We start from the raw sequence: 22,334 nt of genomic DNA on the forward strand, positions 1-22,334 counted from the left end.
TCAGTGGCAGAATAGTGGCCAAAAGGCTTGGATTGGTTTGCAAAGCACCAGACTGACGTGCCACATCTCACGTGGCCCACCAATTTGCCAGATCTGGGACTTTGAGACTGTTTGGCAAGGTCTGGCATTGTACTGTTGGAGCATTTCCTGACACGTTTGGAACCAATTGGTGGTTGCTAGGCGCCCTAAATGCCTGAGGTCTCAATTTGTCATGATTGACTTTCGGCTACTGTTCTACCGCTGAGATTCTTTGTGTCCATGTTTCTTCCACTGTAGATGGATACTACTCACTGTCTTCGAGGGCACACCAACACATGCCACCACCTCCTACAGGCTATGGCCATGCTCTCTGCCAAAACCAATGGCTCCCTTTTTCCACTCAATCACGTCCTGTGTACTACCCATGGTTCGGGTGTGGATTATTAGATCTACACTAAAAAGATCTACAGTCAATAGGTGTACCACTAATGGTAGACATACATTAGGTCGACAGGGTCAAATGGTCGACATCCTGCTTCGACAACCTGCTTCGTTGGACTTAGGGGGAAGTAGTGTCCAACCCTCTGAGGTTAATGGCCACTATCTCCGCTGACAGGACATTAAGCTCCTGAGGGTGATGATCGTTAGCCCCCAAGGCGACCGCTCACTCCCGCAGCATGCCGCCACCCCCTAACAGAGCCAGAAGATCGCGGTGGTGAGTAGGTGACCGGCGACCCGACAAGCGGGGACAGGTGTGAATGGCGGCGACAGGGTGGGAGCGCAGTACTTAAGCTGCGCTCCAGAGGCTCAGTGGTACTGCGGTGCGGCGCTGTGAGGGGCGCCCTGGGCCAGCGCAACACCCTTACACTGGTCAATGCATCTATCAGGGTCACTGTACTTCTGCTAGAAATGATACCTCAGGCCAGTATAAAGAATGTAAAGTGCTGGAAGACGCGCCATTTTCGGGGGCGGAGCTTTTCAGAGCGGATCCAGCAGCTCTCCAGCGCCATTTTCTCCCTGCCGTACATCACACAGAGACGCTGACCGGGAACGCTGGCCCTCCACATAACTCCAGTCATCCTGTACGGCACCCGGGGGCTATAGACGGGGGGAGAGTGTATATTATAACTGTGTAGTCTATTAACCACTTAACTGGCATGGTCAGATTTCATGCAACTGCGCCGTCCCACCCTGTCCCCCCGTTTTTGATGAGGAGATCCGTTCTGCAGATGTGCATAATATAATGTTTAAATATTTAAAAACTTCAACTTTATTAAATAAAATTAATTTTAAAAAACAATGTTGTTAACGCTTTTGAAGGGAAAAATCGTCAGTTAAGTGGTTTTAAGGGTGCACAGTCAGCGCTAGACATTTATTCTATAACCGTCTACTGGGGCGCTGTGTGTGCTGGCTCCATTAACTCTGTGTCTCTCTGAAGGTGCTTGGGGGAAACTGTGTCTGACATTTTCCTGTGTGTGTGTGTGTGTGTGTGTGTGTGTGTGTGTGTGTGTGTGTGTGTATGCAAATCTCACATTACTATGTCCAGGGACTCTGTTTCTTGTGCTGCAGAGTATGTATCTTCACCAGAGGAATCATTCCATGTACTCAGGAATGTAGTGTTACGTCTCAGCCTTCCGAACCCGGACCCCAGTGGGTGGCTTCTATTAAGGGCATGATATCCCAGATTTCTACTAGGATAGCGCATACTGAGACTGAAACACAAGGTTTTAAAGAAATCTGTGTAGGCTTTGTCTGGTTCTGTCTCTACTACCTCAAAGTCCCCTAGTATATACCCTAAGAAACGTGCGCTTGCCCAGATTATGCAGGTCGACACGGATACCGACTCAGACACGGCAGACGGTGATGTGGATATGTGGGGTGGGTGAAGCTTCCCTTGTAAAGGGGGTGCAGCTCATGATTGAGGCCACTAGGGATGTGTTACACATTACTGACAAACCACCTGAGCAGGTTACTTTACAGACAATAAGAAAGCCTCCCTGATCTTCCCTGCGTCTAAAGACTTAAACACATTATTTGAGAAATCCTGGGAAAACCCAGAGAAAAAATTCCAGATCCCGAAAAGGGTTCTCGTTGCCTTTCCTTTCCCTGAGGACGATAGGAAAAAGTGGGAAAACCCACCTATAGTTGATGCTTCTGTATCTAGACTGTCTAAAAAGGTGGTGTTACCTGTCCCTGGGTCTACCGCTTTGACGGAGCCGGCAGACCGCAAATCCATATACACTGCTTCTGGCATGGCGCTAAGGCTCATTATTTGTAATATTTGGGAGAAAGCGCTAAATGGACTAAGTAATTTAGAGATGAGCGCCTGAAATTTTTCGGGTTTTGGTTTTGGGTTCGGTTCCGCGGCCGTGTTTTGGGTTCGAACGCGTTTTGGCAAAACCTCACCGAATTTTTTTTGTCGGATTCGGGTGTGTTTTGGATTCGGGTGTTTTTTTCAAAAAACACTAAAAAACAGCTTAAATCATAGAATTTGGGGGTCATTTTGATCCCAAAGTATTATTAACCTCAAAAACCATAATTTACACTCATTTTCAGTCTATTCTGAATACCTCACACCTCACAATATTATTTTTAGTCCTAAAATTTGCACCGAGGTCGCTGTGTGAGTAAGATAAGCGACCCTAGTGGCCGACACAAACACCGGGCCCATCTAGGAGTGGCACTGCAGTGTCACGCAGGATGTCCCTTCCAAAAAAACCTCCCCAAACAGCACATGACGCAAAGAAAAAAAGAGGCGCAATGAGGTAGCTGTGTGAGTAAGATTAGCGACCCTAGTGGCCGACACAAACACCGGGCCCATCTAGGAGTGGCACTGCAGTGTCACGCAGGATGGCCCTTCCAAAAAACCCTCCCCAAACAGCACATGACGCAAAGAAAAAAAGAGGCGCAATGAGGTAGCTGTGTGAGTAAGATTAGCGACCCTAGTGGCCGACACAAACACCGGGCCCATCTAGGAGTGGCACTGCAGTGTCACGCAGGATGTCCCTTCCAAAAAACCCTCCCCAAACAGCACATGACGCAAAGAAAAAAAGAGGCGCAATGAGGTAGCTGTGTGAGTAAGATTAGCGACCCTAGTGGCCGACACAAACACCGGGCCCATCTAGGAGTGGCACTGCAGTGTCACGCAGGATGTCCCTTCCAAAAAACCCTCCCCAATCAGCACATGATGCAAAGAAAAAGAAAAGAAAAAAGAGGTGCAAGATGGAATTGTCCTTGGGCCCTCCCACCCACCCTTATGTTGTATAAACAAAACAGGACATGCACACTTTAACCAACCCATCATTTCAGTGACAGGGTCTGCCACACGACTGTGACTAATATGACGGGTTGGTTTGGACCCCCCCCAAAAAAGAAGCAATTAATCTCTCCTTGCACAAACTGGCTCTACAGAGGCAAGATGTCCACCTCATCATCACCCTCCGATATATCACCGTGTACATCCCCCTCCTCACAGATTATCAATTCGTCCCCACTGGAATCCACCATCTCAGCTCCCTGTGTACTTTGTGGAGGCAATTGCTGCTGGTCAATGTCTCCGCGGAGGAATTGATTATAATTCATTTTAATGAACATCATCTTCTCCACATTTTCTGGATGTAACCTCGTACGCCGATTGCTGACAAGGTGAGCGGCGGCACTAAACACTCTTTCGGAGTACACACTTGTGGGAGGGCAACTTAGGTAGAATAAAGCCAGTTTGTGCAAGGGCCTCCAAATTGCCTCTTTTTCCTGCCAGTATAAGTACGGACTGTGTGACGTGCCTACTTGGATGCGGTCACTCATATAATCCTCCACCATTCTATCAATGTTGAGAGAATCATATGCAGTGACAGTAGACGACATGTCCGTAATCGTTGTCAGGTCCTTCAGTCCGGACCAGATGTCAGCATCAGCAGTCGCTCCAGACTGCCCTGCATCACCGCCAGCGGGTGGGCTCGGAATTCTGAGCCTTTTCCTCGCACCCCCAGTTGCGGGAGAATGTGAAGGAGGAGATGTTGACAGGTCGCGTTCCGCTTGACTTGACAATTTTGTCACCAGCAGGTCTTTCAACCCCAGCAGACTTGTGTCTGCCGGAAAGAGAGATCCAAGGTAGGCTTTAAATCTAGGATCGAGCACGGTGGCCAAAATGTAGTGCTCTGATTTCAACAGATTGACCACCCGTGAATCCTTGTTAAGCGAATTAAGGGCTCCATCCACAAGTCCCACATGCCTAGCGGAATCGCTCCGTGTTAGCTCCTCCTTCAATGTCTCCAGCTTCTTCTGCAAAAGCCTGATGAGGGGAATGACCTGACTCAGGCTGGCAGTGTCTGAACTGACTTCACGTGTGGCAAGTTCAAAGGGCATCAGAACCTTGCACAACGTTGAAATCATTCTCCACTGCGCTTGAGACAGGTGCATTCCACCTACTATATCGTGCTCAATTGTATAGGCTTGAATGGCCTTTTGCTGCTCCTCCAACCTCTGAAGCATATAGAGGGTTGAATTCCACCTCGTTACCACTTCTTGCTTCAGATGATGGCAGGGCAGGTTCAGTAGTTTTTGGTGGTGCTCCAGTCTTCTGTACGTGGTGCCTGTACGCCGAAAGTGTCCCGCAATTCTTCTGGCCACCGACAGCATCTCTTGCACGCCCCTGTCGTTTTTAAAAAAATTCTGCACCACCAAATTCAAGGTATGTGCAAAACATGGGACGTGCTGGAATTTGCCCATATTTAATGCACACACAATATTGCTGGCGTTGTCCGATGCCACAAATCCACAGGAGAGTCCAATTGGGGTAAGCCATTCCGCGATGATCTTCCTCAGTTGCCGTAAGAGGTTTTCAGCTGTGTGCGTATTCTGGAAAGCGGTGATACAAAGCGTAGCCTGCCTAGGAAAGAGTTGGCGTTTGCGAGATGCTGCTACTGGTGCCGCCGCTGCTGTTCTTGCGGCGGGAGTCCATACATCTACCCAGTGGGCTGTCACAGTCATATAGTCCTGACCCTGCCCTGCTCCACTTGTCCACATGTCCGTGGTTAAGTGGACATTGGGTACAGCTGCATTTTTTAGGACACTGGTGACTCTTTTTCTGAGGTCTGTGTACATTTTCGGTATCGCCTGCCTAGAGAAATGGAACCTAGATGGTATTTGGTACCGGGGACACAGTACCTCCAACAAGTCTCTAGTTGGCTCTGCAGTAATGATGGATACCGGAACCACGTTTCTCACCACCCAGGATGCCAAGGCCTCAGTTATCCGCTTTGCAGCAGGATGACTGCTGTGATATTTCATCTTCCTCGCAAAGGACTGTTGAACAGTCAATTGCTTACTGGAAGTAGTACAAGTGGGCTTACGACTTCCCCTCTGGGATGACCATCGACTCCCAGCAGCAACAACAGCAGCGCCAGCAGCAGTAGGCGTTACACGCAAGGATGCATCGGAGGAATCCCAGGCAGGAGAGGAATCGTCAGAATTGCCAGTGACATGGCCTGCAGGACTATTGGCATTCCTGGGGAAGGAGGAAATTGACACTGAGGGAGTTGGTGGGGTGGTTTGCGTGAGCTTGGTTACAAGAGGAAGGGATTTACTGGTCAGTGGACTGCTTCCGCTGTCACCCAAAGTTTTTGAACTTGTCACTGACTTATTATGAATGCGCTGCAGGTGACGTATAAGGGAGGATGTTCCGAGGTGGTTAACGTCCTTACCCCTACTTATTACAGCTTGACAAAGGGAACACACGGCTTGACACCTGTTGTCCGCATTTCTGGTGAAATACCTCCACACCGAAGAGCTGATTTTTTTGGTATTTTCACCTGGCATGTCAACGGCCATATTCCTCCCACGGACAACAGGTGTCTCCCCGGGTGCCTGACTTAAACAAACCACCTCACCATCAGAATCCTCCTGGTCAATTTCCTCCCCAGCGCCAGCAACACCCATATCCTCCTCATCCTGGTGTACTTCAACACTGACATCTTCAATCTGACTATCAGGAACTGGACTGCGGGTGCTCCTTCCAGCACTTGCAGGGGGCGTGCAAATGGTGGAAGGCGCATGCTCTTCACGTCCAGTGTTGGGAAGGTCAGGCATCGCAACCGACACAATTGGACTCTCCTTGTGGATTTGGGATTTCGAAGAATGCACAGTTCTTTGCTGTGCTGCTTTTGCCAGCTTGAGTCTTTTCATTTTTCTAGCGAGAGGCTGAGTGCTTCCATCCTCATGTGAAGCTGAACCACTAGCCATGAACATAGGCCAGGGCCTCAGCCGTTCCTTGCCACTCCGTGTCGTAAATGGCATATTGGCAAGTTTACGCTTCTCCTCCGACAATTTTATTTTAGGTTTTGGAGTCCTTTTTTTTCTGATATTTGGTGTTTTGGATTTGACATGCTCTGTACTATGACATTGGGCATCGGCCTTGGCAGACGACGTTGCTGGCATTTCATCGTCTCGGCCATGACTAGTGGCAGCAGCTTCAGCACGAGGTGGAAGTGGATCTTGATCTTTCCCTAATTTTGGAACCTCAACATTTTTGTTCTCCATATTTTAATAGGCACAACTAAAAGGCACCTCAGGTAAACAATGGAGATGGATACTAGTATACAATTATGGACTGCCTGCCGAGTGCAGACACAGAGGTAGCCACAGCCGTGAACTACCGTACTGTACTGTGTCTGCTGCTAATATAGACTGGTTGATAAAGAGATAGTATACTCGTAACTAGTATGTATGTATAAAGAAAGAAAAAAAAACCACGGTTAGGTGGTATACAATTATGGACGGACTGCCTGCCGAGTGCAGACACAGAGGTAGCCACAGCCGTGAACTACCGTACTGTACTGTGTCTGCTGCTAATAATATAGACTGGTTGATAAAGAGATGTCGTAGTAGTATGTATGTATAAAGAAGAAAGAAAAAAAAACCACGGTTAGGTGGTATACAATTATGGACGGACTGCCTGCCGAGTGCAGACACAGAGGTAGCCACAGCCGTGAACTACCGTACTGTACTGTGTCTGCTGCTAATATAGACTGGTTGATAAAGAGATGTCTATGTAACTATGTATGAAGAAAGAAAAAAAAACCACGGTTAGGTGGTATACAATTATGGACGGACTGCCTGCCGAGTGCAGACACAGAGGTAGCCACAGCCGTGAACTACCGTACTGTACTGTGTCTGCTGCTAATATAGACTGGTTGATAAAGAGATGTCTATGTAACTATGTATGTATAAAGAAGAAAGAAAAAAAAACCACGGTTAGGTGGTATACAATTATGGACGGACTGCCTGCCGAGTGCAGACACAGAGGTAGCCACAGCCGTGAACTACCGTACTGTGTCTGCTGCGACTGGATGATAAATGATATAAAAAATATATATATATCACTACTGCAGCCGGACAGGTATATATTATATATTATATAATGACGGACCTGCTGGACACTGTCTGTCAGCAGAATGAGTTTTATTTTTATAGAATAAAAAAAACAACAACACACAAGTGAAGTCACACGACGAGTGTTTAACTTTTTCAGGCAATCACAATATAAGTATACTACTAACTATACTGGTGGTCAGTGTGGTCAGGTCACTGGTCAGTCACACTGGCAGTGGCACTCCTGCAGCAAAAGTGTGCACTGTTTAATTTTAATATAATATTATGTACTCCTGGCTCCTGCTATAACCTATAACTGGCACTGCAGTGCTCCCCAGTCTCCCCCACAATTATAAGCTGTGTGAGCTGAGCAGTCAGACAGATATATAATATATATAGATGATGCAGCACACTGGGCTGAGCCTGAGCAGTGCACACAGATATGGTATGTGACTGAGTCACTGTGTGTATCGCTTTTTTCAGGCAGAGAACGGATATATTAAATAAACTGCACTGTCTGGTGGTCACTCACTATATAATATTATGTACTCCTGGCTCCTGCTATAACCTATAACTGGCACTGCAGTGCTCCCCAGTCTCCCCCACAATTATAAGCTGTGTGAGCTGAGCAGTCAGACAGATATATAATATATATAGATGATGCAGCACACTGGGCTGAGCCTGAGCAGTGCACACAGATATGGTATGTGACTGAGTCACTGTGTGTATCGCTTTTTTCAGGCAGAGAACGGATATATTAAATAAACTGCACTGTCTGGTGGTCACTCACTAGTAAACTCTCTGCACTCTCTACACTTCTACAGTACTCCTCCTAGTCCTAAGCTCCAGTAAATCTCTCTCTCTTATAATCTAAATGGAGAGGACGCCAGCCACGTCCTCTCACTATCAATCTCAATGCACGTGTGAAAATGGCGGCGACGCGCGGCTCCTTATATAGAATCCGAGTCTCGCGAGAATCCGACAGCGTCATGATGACGTTCGGGCGCGCTCGGGTTAACCGAGCAAGGCGGGAGGATCCGAGTCTGCTCGGACCCGTGAAAAAAACCATGAAGTTCGGGCGGGTTCGGATTCAGAGAAACCGAACCCGCTCATCTCTACTAAGTATATGTATGTTAAAAAGCGGTACCTGTAGAAAAAATAATAATTTGTTAATGAACAATGTTTACACTCTTTTGAGTGAATGTGTAAAGGAGTACCCAGCGACACTTGGTTTTATTTTTCCCGGATTGCCAGCATTTACCCTACCTTTCCCTGCACTTGTTGTACCGGAGCCGCTGAGAGCACTGCGGCTCAGATCTTCCTTCCTTCGCGGAGGCTGGTGGGTCTGGCAGCGCTCACAAGTCCCGCTGCGTCCAGCGGGCTGTGGGCTGATGTAATGGTTGTCCCGGCTCCAGGCACAGCTGATGTTTGCTGCTCGTGTTGCGGCCGATGTTTTGGCCGTGTGGTTGGCTTCTTCCTTTGTGGCTTAGAGTCTCCTAAGCTAACATTTTTTTTTTCTACAGATACCGCTTTTTAACATACATATACTTAGTCCAAGCCTCCTGCCACTTTCTTCAGAGGTTGTCGGGCAAAATTCAAAAAACCTGCACCCGCAGGTTCCCAGGACCAGAAACCTGCTTCTGTTTCCTCAAAATCCTCAGCATGACGGTGGACCTCACAGCCTGGAGGATGTGCAGGTGGGTGCGAGGCTCGGACGTTTCAGTCACGTCTGGGTGTTATCCGACCTGGATCCCTGGGTACAGGATATTGTGTCCCAGAGGTACAGACTGGAGTTTCAAGAGCTCCCACCTCACAGATTCTTCAAATCAGGCTTGCCAGCTTTGCTGGCGGAAAGGGCTATCCTACACGAAGCCATTCAAAAATATGAAAGGTCGGCTGTCATTGTTCCTGTTCCACTTCATCTGGAAAACGGGGGTTACTATTCAAACCTGTTTGTGGTACCGAAACCGGATGGTTCGGTCAGACCGATTTTGAACCTGAAGTCATTGAACCCTTATCTGAGGGAATTCAAGTTCAAAATGGAGTCTCTGAGAGTGGTGATCTCATGTCTGGAGGAGGGAGAGTTTCTGGTATCCCTGGAAATCAAGGATGCATACCTCCACATTCCAATTTGGCCGCCGCACCAGGCTTATCTCAGATTTGCGTTGTTGGACTGTCACTATCAGTTCCAAGCACTGCCATTCTGCCTCTCCACGGCACCGAGGGTGTTCACCAAGGTAATGGCAGAGATAATGATTCTCCTCCGCAGTCAAGGAGTGAATATAATTCCATATCTGGACAATCTGCTGATAAAAGCGTCTTCCAGGGAGAAGTTGCTCTCACGACCCGACTGCTCAGGGATCATGGATGAATCCTGAATCTTCCAAAGTCACATTTGGAGCCGACAAGGAGATTGTCTTTCCTAGGGATGATCCTCGATACACACGTGCAGAGGGTGTTTCTACCAGTGGAGAAAGCGTTGGTTATACAGACAATGGTCCGGGATGTCTTGAAGTCTGTCCGGGTATCGGTCCATCAGTGCATTCGCCTTCTGGGGAAGATGTTTGCCTCCTACGAGGCTCTACAGTATGGAAGATTTCATGCACGGTCCTTCCAACTGGATCTCCTGGACAAGTGGTCGGTATCCCACCTACACATGCACCAGAGGATACGTCTGTCGCCGAACGCCAGGATTTCACTTCTATGGTGGCTACAACTGCCTTACCTTCTCGTGGGCCACAGGTTCGGGGTTCAGAACTGGATCCTTCTAACCACGGATGCAAGTCTCAGAGGTTGGGGTGCAGTCACCCAAGGGGAAACCTTCCAAGGAAGGTGGTCAAGTCTGGAATCCATTCTTCCAATAAACATCCTGGAATTAAGAGCCGTGTACAACGGTCTTCCACAAGCGGCACACCTTCTGCAAGATCAGGCCATTCAAGTGCAGTCGGACAATGTAACGACGGTGGCCTACATAAATCGACAGGGCGGAACGAAGAGCAGAGCTGCGATGTCAGAGGTGACAAGAATCCTCCTCTGGGCAGAAAAGCACACGGTGGCGCTGTCAGCAATCTTCATTCCGGGAGTGGACAACTGGGAAACAGACTTCCTCAGCAGGCCCGATCTACATCCAGGAGAGTGGGGCCTCCATCCGGAGGTGTTCGCAGAGGTGATAAGTCTTTGGGGCGTACTTCAAATAGACCTGATGGCCTCACGTCTCAACAAGAAGCTTCGGAGATACTGTTCCAGGTCGAGAGACCCACAAGCAGTGGCAGTGGACGCACTGGTAACACCGTGGGTGTTCCACTCAGTGTATGTGTTCCCTCCACTTCCACTAATCCCAAGGATTCTCAAACTAATAAAGAGAACAAGAGTTCAGGCGATCCTCATTGCTCGGGAATGGCCAAGAAGGGCTTGGTACGCGGATCTTCTGGAATTACTGCTGGAGGATCCAAGGCCTCTTCCTCTTCGCGAGGACCTTCTGCAACAGGGGCCATTCGCTTATCAAGACTTAGCACAGCTACGTTTGATGGCATGGAGGTTGAACGCCAGATCTTAGCTCGGAGGGGTATTCCGAACAAGGTTATTCCTACCCTGATACAGGCTAGGAAAGGAATAACGTCTAACCATTACCATCGAATTTGGAAAAAGTACGTGTCTTGGTGTGTATCCAAGAAGTTTCCTACGGTGGAGTTTCAACTTGGATGGTTTCTCCTCTTCCTGCAAGCAGGTGTGGATATGGGCTTGCATTTGGGTTCCATAAAAGTCCAGATTTCGGCCTTATCCATTTTCTTCCAGTAACAATTGGCTTCCTTCCCTGAGTTTCAGACTTTCTTGAAAGGGGTTCTGTACATCCATCCTCTGTTTGTGCCTCCTACGGCACCCTGGGATCTAAACGTGGTGTTACAGTTCCTGCAATCGGATTGGTTCGAAACTTTACAGGAGGTTGAGGTCAAGTTTCTCACGTGGAAGGTTGTCACATTGTTGGCCTTAGCTTCTGCTAGGCGTGTGTCGGAATTGGGGACTTTGTCTTGTAAAAGCCCCTACTTAATCTTCCATGAAGATAGAGCTGAGCTCAGGGCGAGTCAGCAGTTCCTTCCAAAGGTTGTGTCGGCTTTTCATATCAACCAACCTAATGTGGTGCCAGTTGCTACTGACTCCTCAATTCCATCAAAGTTCATGGATGTTGTAAGGGCTCTGAAGATCTATGTGAAGAGGACTGCTCATCACAGAATGTCGGAATCTCTGTTTGTCCTCTATGATCCAAGAAAATTGGGTGTCCTGCTTCTTAAGCATACGATTTCTCGCTGGATCAGGTTCACTATCCAGCATGCGTATTCTATGGCAGGATTGCCGTGTCCAAAATCCGTTAAAGGCCCACTCTACTCGTAAGGTGGGTTCTTCCTGGGCGGCTGCCCGGGGTGTCTCGGCTTTGCAGCTTTGCCGAGCAGCTACTTGGTCAGGGTCGAACACGTTTGCTAAGTTCTACAAGTTCGATACTTTGGCCTCTGAGGATCTTCAGTTTGGTCAATCAGTTCTGCAGGCCCCTCAACACTCTCCCACTCTGTTTGGGAGCTTTGGTACATCCCCATGGTACTAATATGGACCCCAGTATCCTCTAGGACGTAAGAGAAAATAGGATTTTAATTACCTACCGGTAAATCTTTTTCTCGTAGTCCGTAGAGGATACTGGGCGCCTGCCCAGTGCTTTGTTTCTTCCTGCACTGTTACTTGGTTAAGTGTTGTTGGTTCAGCGGATGCTGTTCCTGGATTAAAGTTTGTTTAGCTTGGCTTTCCTCTAGTTTGTGTGTGCTGGTTCGGAATTTTACCACTATCCTTTTATATTCTTCTCTCAAAGTATGTCCGTCTCCTAGGGCACAGTTTCCTAGACTGAGTCTGGTAGGAGGGGCATAGAGGGTGGAGCCAGCCCACACTATCAAATTCTTAAAGTGCCCATGGCTCCTAGTGGACCCATCTATACCCCATGGTACTAATATGGACCCCAGTATCTTCTACGGACTACGAGAAAAGGATTTACCGGTAGGTAATTAAAATCCTATTTCTACTGCGGGGTACACTGGGCTCCACAAGGAATGGACAATGGTTGTAGAGTAGGATCTTGATCCGAGGCACCAACAGGCTCAAAAGCTTTGACCTTCTTCCCAAGATGCATAGCGCCGCCTCCTATATCACCCTGCCTCCCTGCACAGGAGCTCAGTTTTGTAGTTGGTGCTGCAGCAGCAGGCACTTAACAGAGGGGCTGCTCCAGGCAGCCCTAAGAAGAGCTTTTTTTCTGAGGAAAAAAGTGAAGACTTTAAGGGCAGCAGCAGTGTTACATGTCAGTGGACATTCACGGCTGCAGCTCCGGATCTCCCCAGCGGCGCTGTACACTCCCGAGCCCTGGTTGCCGGGTAACTACAGCAGGAGGCTCCGGTTTTCTTCTTGTCAGGCACACACGACGGGGGCTCTCCGGGATCGCGTGACCGCGCTTCGGGAGGTGGTAAGTGGGTCCCGCTTGCGGGACCCAGTCTTTATCGCAATCCGGCGCGGTCAGTGGGAGGCGGGCCGCGCGCGCTGGTGGTGGACACTGTGGCAGTACAGGCGATCCCACTAGATCACCAGGACATGGGACAGGTCAGGTTTTTTCTATAAACCGTTTTTATTAGAGCCCGCAGTACCTGGTGGTTTTGCCAGCAGGGGGATAGAGCTTGGACCTGAAGCCCCTCCCCCAGCCACAGGGCACAATTTTATGCAAATGATCCCGCCCTGGAGCTGCATATCTGTCTCTCCCTCACTCCCTGGCAGTGTCTGCGGCGCCATTATCCCTCAGCTCACTGTTCCTGGGAATGCTTGTGCAAATCCTCCTATGTAAAGCAGGTGCAGTATGGTATGCGGGCGGGCTCCCGGGGACCAGCATACCGGCGCCGGGAGCCCGACCGCTGGCATACCAACAGCGTGGCGAGCGCAAATAAGCCCCTTGCGGGCACGGTATGCTATTTTATTCTCCCTCCAGGGGGGTCGTGGACCCCCACGAGGGAGAAAAAGTGTCGGTATGCCGGCTGTCGGGATTCCGGCGCCGGTATACCGTGCGCCGGGATCCCGACAGTCAGCATACTGAAGACCACCCATGTAAAGCCGCCTGGTTGTCAGTGCTGTGACTTTGCAAGACACTTAAGTATTCTACCTGCCTTTTTTAGTCACTGTTAGTTAAGAAAGAGTGCATTTAGTCAGGGTTTCCTAGTACAATTACCCTGTGATATACATCCAGTTCTTACTGTATACTGTTATATCTATTGTTATATAGCTGTGTAAGCTAGTCCAGTGCGGTATTATTGTTAGTAATAACCTCTGCATTGTACAAACTGTGACTATTTGTGTGTGCATTTAATAGCTGAGTGGTGTCCATTTCGTGTCTTTCACTCAACCTGCTATCCCTATATTCTATAACCTGAGGGGGCTTGGTGCGTCAGGTTTTATTTGATATAGGATTTTCACAAAGATATACTCTAAAAAGTATTTTTCTCTGTGATTTAGTCACCATATCTCTCCTTTATCTCTGCTGGTGCTGACTACACTGCGTAGGGGTTTGGGTAAGAGGTATTGTGCTGCTGACAAATTGTACTGTGTTACTTGATACTGCAAGTTATATCATGTCTGCTTCTGAGGGTAACGGTTCTGGGGCTGAACACACTGCCGGTGTTGCTGAAGCCGCAGATCCCTATGAGGGGAATATAGCAGCTATGGGCTCTGGTTCTGGGGGCTCCTACAGTGTGACTGTGGCAACAGAGGCACATAATGACCCACCGTGGGCCGCTTTTTCCACGCTTTTACATACGCTAGTGCATAAACTAACACCCCCTATGGGACCCCCAATGCCGGTACAACCGTTTGTGGTCCCTGCAGCTAACCCGCCGTGGGCGGACGATTTATCTGCTCAATTAAAGAAATTGGACCAGTCCCTGACTACTAAAAAGTCTGACCATCGCTCGCTTACGTCCAAGGGGTTCTCTAAGCGAACGCTTGTCTCCTCACAATCCACAGCCGTCACTGACACCTCGTCGGATGAAGACGGCACTTACACTGACCCAACAGGTTCTGACTCAGATACGGCTGATGAGGAGGGTAGTTCACATGTGGATGTTCCTGATCTTTTGGAGGCTATTAAATTAATTTTACAGATAACTGATGAGCCAGAGCCATCCGTTCCTCCTAAGAAACCAGATAGGTTCAAGCGTCAGAAGGTGATTAAACAAGTTTTACCTCACTCTGACCACCTAATTGATATACGTCAGGAACCCTGGGAAAACCCGGGTACGATTTGTGCCTCAAAAGAAGATGCTGGCTCACTATCCCCTCGCGCCGGAGCTGTCTAAGAATTGGGAAACGCCTCCTCCAGTGGACTCACATGTGGCTAGAATGGTGGTTTCCTCAGCTCTGCCGGTCACTACCGTCACATCTCTAAAAGAGCCTACAGATAAACGTGTGGAGGGTTGTCTTAAAGCGATTTACACCCTCACGGGTGCTGCACAAAGGCCCACTATTGCAGCTACTTGGGCTGCAGAGGCCATTGAAGCATGGGCCTTGGAGTTAGATGCTGAAATCTCCTCTGACCATGCTAGACAATGCTTGTCTTATATTGTCACAGCTTCTCGTTATATTAAAGAGGCGGCTTCTGATGCCGGTATCCTGGCAGCCAAGGCCTCTACTACGTCAGTCCTGGCTCGCCGGATATTGTGGCTGAGATCCTGGTCTGTGGATCTGGACTCTAGAAAAACCCTGGAGGTACTCCCTTTTAAGGGAGGTATTCTGTTTGGGGAGGATTTAAATAAGATTGTGGCTGTCTTGGCTACTGCCAAAACTGCTTGTCTGCCAAGTACTGCTCCTTCTTTGTCGAAAGCTTAAGGTACTTCCTTTCGCCCCTTTCGTCCTTCAGGTAAAGCAAAAGGTCAGGCGTACAACAAGCAGGCCCGCACTTCCAAACCTGGTAAGCCTAAGCCCAAAAGAGCCTGGGCGGCCCGTCAGCCAGCTTCCAAGACAGATAAGCCGGCCACATGACGGGGCGGGCATCCCTCTGGGGGATCCCAGTGTGGGGGGCCGGCTTCTAGGGTATACTCAGGAATGGTTGAAGACCACTTCAGATGCCTGGGTACGGGAAGTCGTCCTTTGAGGTTACGCCATAGCCTTCAAAAACCGACCCTCTCATCGATTTTGCCAGACAGATGTCCCGTTGGACAAGACAAAGGCAAACACTCAACATTCGGTGGTACAGACCCTCCTGGATACAGGAGTCGTAGTACAGGTGCCCCTTGCTCAGGGGGGCCGGGGGTACTATTCTCCGCTGTTTCTAGTCCCAAAACCGAACGGGTCCTCCCAGCCCATTCTCAACCTCTAGGCATTGAACAGGTTTGTGAAGGTTTCCAAGTTCCGGATGGAAACCCTTTTCTCTTTAGTTCAGGCCTTGGAACCTGGGGACTTCATGGTCTCCCTGGATATACAGGATGCTTACCTGCATATTCCTATAGCAGTGTCTCATCAGCAATAACTGAGATTTGCGATTGGCAACTGACATTACCAGTTTCGGGTGTTACCTTTTGGTTTAACAACGGCTCCACGAGTCTTTACAAACGTCATGGCGGTGATGACGGTGGTACTCCGCCGTCAAGGGGTCAGGATACTGCCCTATTTGGACGACTTGTTAATCCTGGAAAATTCCCCAGAACTTCTCCTGCGTCATCTAGATGTGACGGTCCGGTTTCTGTAAGACCCCGGGTGGCTCATCAACTGGAGGTTGTGATCCTTGATCCCTGCTCAGAGCATGGTGCATCTGGGAGCACTATTGGACACTCACAACCAGCGGTTGTCCCTGTCTCAGGAGAAAGCCCTGAAACTTCAGGACAGGATTCGTTGCTTCCTATCTCGTCCGCAAGTGTTGATACATTCAGCGATGCAGGTGCTGGGCCTCATGGTGTCAGCATTCGACAGGGTGGAGTGCGCTCAATTTCACTCTCGCCCTCTCCAGAGGCTGATTCTAGCCAAATGGGACGGCCTGCCTCACCGGATCAGGTCTCAAATGATCTCATTGACTGACTCCGGAGGTCCGTCTGTCACTGCTCTGGTGGCTCCAGGACCAACAACTGTGCAGGGGCCGTCCGTTCTGGATATCCAACTGGGTCCTGTTGACGACAGATGCCAGTCTAAGAGGTTGGGGCGCGGTGCTGGAGCAACACTCCCTTCCGGGGCGGTGAACCAAGGAGGAGTCCCTCCTCTCGATCAATATTCTGGAGTTGCGGGCGATCTTCAATGCATTGAACCTAGCCCAACATTTAATTCAGAACCGTCCTGTTCAAGTACAGTCGGACAACGCCACCAGAGTGGCTTACATAAATCATCAAGGCGGCACTCGAAGCCGCCTAGCAATGAAGGAAGTCTCACGGATTCTACAGTAGGCAGAACGTCATCTACCGCCATATCGGCAATCTTCATTCCGGGAGTCCTGAATTGGGAAGCGGACTTTCTCAGTCGTCAGGACGTACATGCCGGCTAGGGGGGCCTCCATCCAGAAGTGTTTCAACTCCTAGTGGAAAGGTGGGGCCTTCCAGACGTAGATCTGATGGCATCTCGACACAATCACAAGGTTCTGGTCTTTGGAGCCAGGACAAGGGATACTCAAGCAGCATTCGTGGATGCGCTGGCGGTACCGTGGAGGTTTCGGCTGCCGTACGTGTTCCCTCCGGTGTCACTCCTGCCCAGGGTAATTCGGAAGTTCAAGCAAGAAAAAGGAATTCTGCTTCTCGTAGCTCCAGCGTGGCCCAGACGGCACTGGTTATCAGACCTGCAAGGTCTATCGTCAGAGCGTCCAATTCTACTTCCACAACACCCAGACATCCTCTTTCAGGGCCCCTGTGTCTACCAGGACCTAGCCCGGCTGTCTTTGACGGCGTGGCTCTTGAAGCTTCCGTCTTAAGGGCTAAAGGGTTTTCTGAGGCGGTCATTCAAACAATGTTGCGGGCCCGGAAACCAGCTTCGGCTCTGATTTACTATAGGGTCTGGCATTCTTACTTTGTTTCGTGCGCATCTAACGATTATGACGCTTCCAAATTTAGTATAGCCAAGTTGTTGGCCTTCCTTTAGCACGGCCTGGAATTAGGCCTGCGTCTGGCCTCCCTCAAGGTTCAAATATCTGCCTTGTCGGTGTGGTTTCAGAGAAAAATTGCGACCTTACCAGATGTGCATACCTTTACTCAGGGTGTGTGGCGTATCCAACCTCCCTATGTCCCGCCTGTGGCTCCTTGGGACTTGTCGGTGGTTTTGGAGGCGTTGCAAGAGTCTCCGTTTGAACCTCTTGGTTCTATGCCTTCGATACTGCCGCTCCCCAGGATGCTTCATTGGGATGCCGGGTACTTGTGCCCGCTACAGTGCGTCCCCTCCCATAAGGAACTGCTTTAGGACATCCCCATTGTCCATTCCTTGTGGAGCCCAGTGTACCCCGCAGCAGAAAACGAGTTTTATGGTAAGAACTTACCTTTGTTAAAACTCTTTCTGCGAGGTACACTGGGCTCCACAAGGCGCCCACCCTGACGCACTTAGCTTCTTCGGGTTGGTATGGCATTAGCCGCTGACACGTCTCCTGTCGTGAGATTGTGGTGTTTGTGGCTACTAACCGTTGTCGTCTCTTTTCCTGCTACTGCATTGGGCTGGTTAACTAAAAACTGAGCTCCTGTGCAGGGAGGCGGGGTTATAGAGGAGGCGGCGCTATGCATTCTGGGAACAGTCAAAGCTTTGAGCCTGTTGGTGCTTCGGATCAAGATCCTACTCTACACTCATTGTCCATTACTTGTGGAGCCCAGTGTACCTCGCAGAAAGAGTTTTAACAAAGGTAAGTTCTTACCATAAAACTCTTTTTTTTTTTACTCTTTTTTTTTAAAAACTTTTTTTTATACTTAACGATCCACGTGGACTACAATTGGGAATAGTAACCTGTGCCGAGCACAGCGAGGCACCTTGCCCGAAGCAAGGAGTGCGAAGCGAGCCATGCGAGGGGACACAGTGCACTAATTGGGGTTCCCGGTCACTGTACGGAGAAAATGACACAAAAATAATAATAAAAAAACTCATGTCGAACTTTTGACCTGTCGACCTAGAAACCCTTTCGACATAGTTACTGTTGACCAATAGTGGTCGACCTAGACACTGTCGACCTAAGTGTGGTCGATGCTCCATACCGCATCCGGCTCCATCTGTAGGTAGACAGTAGAAAAGGTCGTCAGGGTCAAAAGGTCAACATGGAAATGGTCGACAAAAAAAGGTAGACAATTGTTTTGTTTTGTTTTTTCACTTTTCTGCCATAAACAAGCCCCATTAGTGTACTGCGTCCCCTCGCATGGCTCTCTTTGCACACCATGCATCGGGCTATTCCCAGTCATAGTCCACGTGGATCGTAAAGTATGAAAACGTTTAAAAAACGTAAAAATAAAAACTCTACCATTGTCATGTCAACCTTTTGATCATGTCGACATTTTAATCCTGTTGAACTGTCTACCTTTTACATGTCGACCTTTTGACCCTGTTGAACTAATGCATGTCTATCATTAGTGGTAGACCTATTGACTGTAGACCTTTTTAGTGTAGATCTATAGTCCGGGGACCCCATGGTTCCACCTGAAAAAGAAACAATATTTCAAGAAATTTGCATTGTATCAATACCTCAGACAGTCACAATGATCATGTTTCTAGTGTCACCATCTGCACGCATGTTCACTACCCGCGTCGTTAAACTTATACCACTTGTCTTTCCACATTCCATGTTATTTTGTCCGGTGTGCTTAGATTACATTATGGTGACTCTTACTAGCCTAGGGTTGCACAGTAACTTATTTTGTGTTACTATGTTAACTGATGAATCGCAAATTTATTTATTTAAGCACAAAATGAGACTGAAGACAATTGTTAATTGATGAAATCCTTAAAATTAATGCTGAAGAGCTTTCAATAGACTATATGGCCATTGACGTTGCAGACCCTTACAGTTTCAGACTTTCTGGCAAGTTTTTGCAACCCATTCAAACTCTATATTACAACCCCTCACCTCAGAGCTGTTTCTAGACATTTTGGGGGGTATTCAATTAGCGCCGAAATCGCAGCAATTTACTGCAATTGCCGTTTTTGCCATTTTCACAATGAAAAATCCATTTTCGCGGGTATGCACGCTCCTGTAATTCGCCCTATTCATATGCAAATTTGCAAAAACAGGATTGCTGCAAAAATTGGTGGTGAAAGTACCCCCCAAAAAAGCTAAACTAACATCAGATAGCAGTATAAAAGTTTATTATTGGTTATAACAAAAGTATTTCTGGTACTTAAATTGTGTCAAATGGCTGTTATATGCATTTTTTTTTTAATGTCAAAAAATTATAAAAAGCTATTTTTTTCCCAGTAAAATAAGTGCTAAATTAAACTTGGGATACATAAAAATGGGTATACTGTAAGTATATATTTGGGTCATTTTAGAGGACTTTTAAAAAAAAAAAAGTGGAAACGGACCGATTACCCCCATCTGCAAGTCTAAAAACACTTGTCTCACTCATAAAGCAACCTTGTACCCCAATTTCCATCACTTTGCACTTTTTCACCCCAAAAAATAACGTCATTATTGGACAATTAAAAATAATTAAAAACTTCTAAATGCCTAATTAGTCATTAAGGGGGTTGTCCCAGGGGTTCAGAACCATATCCCGACATTTTTAACTGAAAATAGGGATTTTCCCCAAGTTTATCACCTGCTCAGAGTTGCTGAATTGAAATTTGAAATAAAATTACAGCAAAAACGTTTTCACGGACAACTGAATAGGCGTTTGCCAAAATTACAGAGGATCGCGGTAATTTAGCGTCTTTTTATCGCACAAAACGCATTTTTCGCCAGTAATTGAATACCACCCTATGACTCCCATTGCGAACAGTAAAACAAATGCCCCCTTTCCCTAGATATTATAAAAAGTAATTTTTTTTAGCACGCCCCCAGAGAGGGGTCGTGGCCTCGCTAAAGTAGGTGTGGCCTCACTTAAATGGGCGTGGTCTTGCAGGAAAGAACAAAAAATCCACCAAATTATGCCCCACCGCAATGCCCCCTGCACCATAATATGCCCCAGACAGTAATTCCCCCTGCACCATAATTATCTGTACACTGTGGGGCATAATAAGTTGTCCTGGGCAGTACTGTGTGGGGCATAATAAAGTGTCAGGGGCATTACGGTGTATGATACACAGTAATTCCCCATACAATTTATTATGCCCCACACAGTACTGCCCAGCATAATTTATTATGCCTCAGTTATGCCCTAGCCTGCCCAATAATGGATCCCGTGTTGCTTGTTGTCAAGGGGTTTCACACCACGGGCTGCCTCCCGTTTGGCGCTCGCGGCACTGCAGCATCTCCCGGCAGGTCCCCGACAGGTGGATGCAGCTCCCGGGACTTCCGGCCATCGGTGTCCTCATCGCGGACAGATGCCAGAGCTCCAGTAGGAACTCTAGCATCTGTCTCCTCTATGGCGGTGGCCATTTTGGGTACAACATTTTATCAGTATTCAATACTGCTGAAAACAGTGGCCGCGGCACCCCGTGCAATTGCACGGCTCACCCGGCCCAAAAAGCGCACCTGCCTCACCTGCTGTTCTGACCAGCGGGTCGAGTTCATCTGTGTTTTTATGAATGCAAAGCAATCACTTTCCATGTTCGGAGATTAATGTGATATGTGTTTCTCAATTCCTAAATGTACTAATACATTTGTTCATGTGTTTCCCGTATTCTTTTAAATTCTTCCTCCTCTTATTTTAAAATAATTTCTGTCCACAGAGAACATAAGAACAGAACAGTACGGCAGCATGGATGGCGTAATGGTTAGCATTACTACCTCAGCACTGAGGTGATAGGTTCAGTTCCCACCATGGCCATTACTGTGTGGAGTTTGTATATTCTCCCCGTGCCTGTGTGGGTTTTCCTCCGGGTGCTCCGGCTTCCTCCCACAATCCAAAAATATATTGGTACAGTAGGTTAATTGGCTCCCAACAAAAATGAACGAAGGGGGGAAGTGTGTACATGTGCATGTGTTTAGTGCAGACTAGATGGGCCCAAGTGGTTCTTATCTACAGTCACATTCTACGGGGTCGATACAATTATTTATTAGCAGTTTCTTATATAGCGCAGCATATTCCGTTGCGCTTTTCAATTAGAACAACAGTAATAGAACAAACTGGGTAAAAACAGACAGACATAGAGGTAGGAGGGCCAATTAGCCGCAAAGTGTGCAATGCAGCGTTTCAGCAACGGCACTTGCTCTCGCAACCTTAGCAGGCAGGTTTTTGCCTGAATTTGCCCCTATGCAACAGCGAGCACTTTTGTGTCAATTCAGGTCGCCGTAAAGTGTGCCCACAGCCGCGGCTAATGCGATTGACCCCTGTGTTTCTATCTTTTCAGCTGCTTTATTTAAATGGGACATTGATGCTTATGTGATGTTGATTATTACTACTTATACTGCTTTTATTCCTAAATGCTGAGTCACACCCGGGAATTGTACACAGCTCCTTCCTGGGTGCGACTCGGCGAGTGATGTTGGTGATGTCACCGCTGACAGGTTGGTGATGTCACCACCGCTTCTTCCCTATGCAGTAAACGGGTGGGTACCGTGTCGCATCAACCTTACTTACCCATTTACACTGCACTGCAACCTGGGTCCTTCCCAGGACCAACCCTGGAAGCTAGCCGGGTTGGATTCTTGGGTAACTGGGGCCGGGTAAACCCTCTTACACCTAGCCGCTCCCGGGTTATCACGGCAATAATCTGGGTTTTTAGCAGCGGTGTGAAAGGGGTTTTAGTTTTGATATGTATTCTTCCTGATTTCAGGGGCATTTATTATACAGTACATGTACAAGGTTGTTGTAAAATATTGCATAACACCTGTATTCATTAGCAATTATCTTGTTTTCCCCATTTTGTGC

The 22,334-nt window shown here is 48.1% G+C and overlaps 1 protein-coding gene across 1 annotated transcript in view; it reads left to right on the top strand.

The window, feature by feature from the left end:
- LOC134968631 (uncharacterized) overlaps window positions 1–22,334 on the top strand; it is a 99,731-nt gene that overhangs the window by 39,646 nt on the left and 37,751 nt on the right. The window lies entirely within an intron of this gene.

The sequence above is a fragment of the Pseudophryne corroboree genome, chromosome 11 (genome assembly GCF_028390025.1).
Source record: "Pseudophryne corroboree isolate aPseCor3 chromosome 11, aPseCor3.hap2, whole genome shotgun sequence".
Taxonomy (NCBI): Eukaryota; Metazoa; Chordata; class Amphibia; order Anura; family Myobatrachidae; genus Pseudophryne; species Pseudophryne corroboree.